At 37.3% G+C, this 656-nt stretch overlaps 1 non-coding gene across 1 annotated transcript; it reads left to right on the top strand.

Annotated features, from left to right (window-relative positions):
• The first annotated feature begins 215 nt into the window (after positions 1 to 215).
• Positions 216 to 321, top strand: LOC148091777 (U6 spliceosomal RNA). The gene has a single exon (XR_015715481.1). It is a non-coding gene; the product is annotated as a U6 spliceosomal RNA (small nuclear RNA).
• The last annotated feature ends 335 nt before the right edge of the window (positions 322 to 656 follow it).

The raw sequence follows: 656 nt of genomic DNA on the forward strand, positions 1-656 counted from the left end.
GCAGCTTTAATTTATGGTGGGTTTTTTTTTGTTGTTGTTGTTGGTTTGTTTTGTTTTGACTGCTTTGCAGGAGGTTTAAAGGGGGAAAACAGAGAAAACAATAGAGGGGGAAAATGTGTATCTGGCTAAAGTAAAAAGAAGTTTAAACTATTGTACATAGACCATATACATAGCAAGAGATCCCCTTCTAGAAAACAAATCAACCAAAAAAAAGAGCACTTTCCTCAGCACCGCATATACTAAAATTGAAATGATCAAAGAAGATAAGCATGGCCCCCATACAAAGATGAGATGCAAATTTGTGAAGCGGTCCATTAAAAAACTGGGGAAAGAACTTTTTAAGGATAACCGCAGGCCTGTGGATAAAATAATGTATGTTAAAATATAAATCTGGGGATATGATCAGTTTAAATCTAAGACAGTGAAGAGTCCTTAGGGCCAGAAAGAAACTGATTTTGACAACCCAATGTGTATTACATAATTCTTAAGGAGAGCTGTGTCTTTCTATGGTGTCAGGTGGAATGAGAATGCCCCCGAGGAACCTAGTTTTGAGAAAGAAATAGGGCTTTTCATTAAACAAACAAGAAAGGTTGGGAGAGGCCAGAAAAGACTGTAGGAACAAGGGCAGGAAAGTTGTACAGAGAATGTTAAGTCAG

Source organism: Miniopterus natalensis, chromosome 12 (genome assembly GCF_054644295.1).
Source record: "Miniopterus natalensis isolate mMinNat1 chromosome 12, mMinNat1.hap1, whole genome shotgun sequence".
NCBI lineage: Eukaryota > Metazoa > Chordata > Mammalia > Chiroptera > Miniopteridae > Miniopterus > Miniopterus natalensis.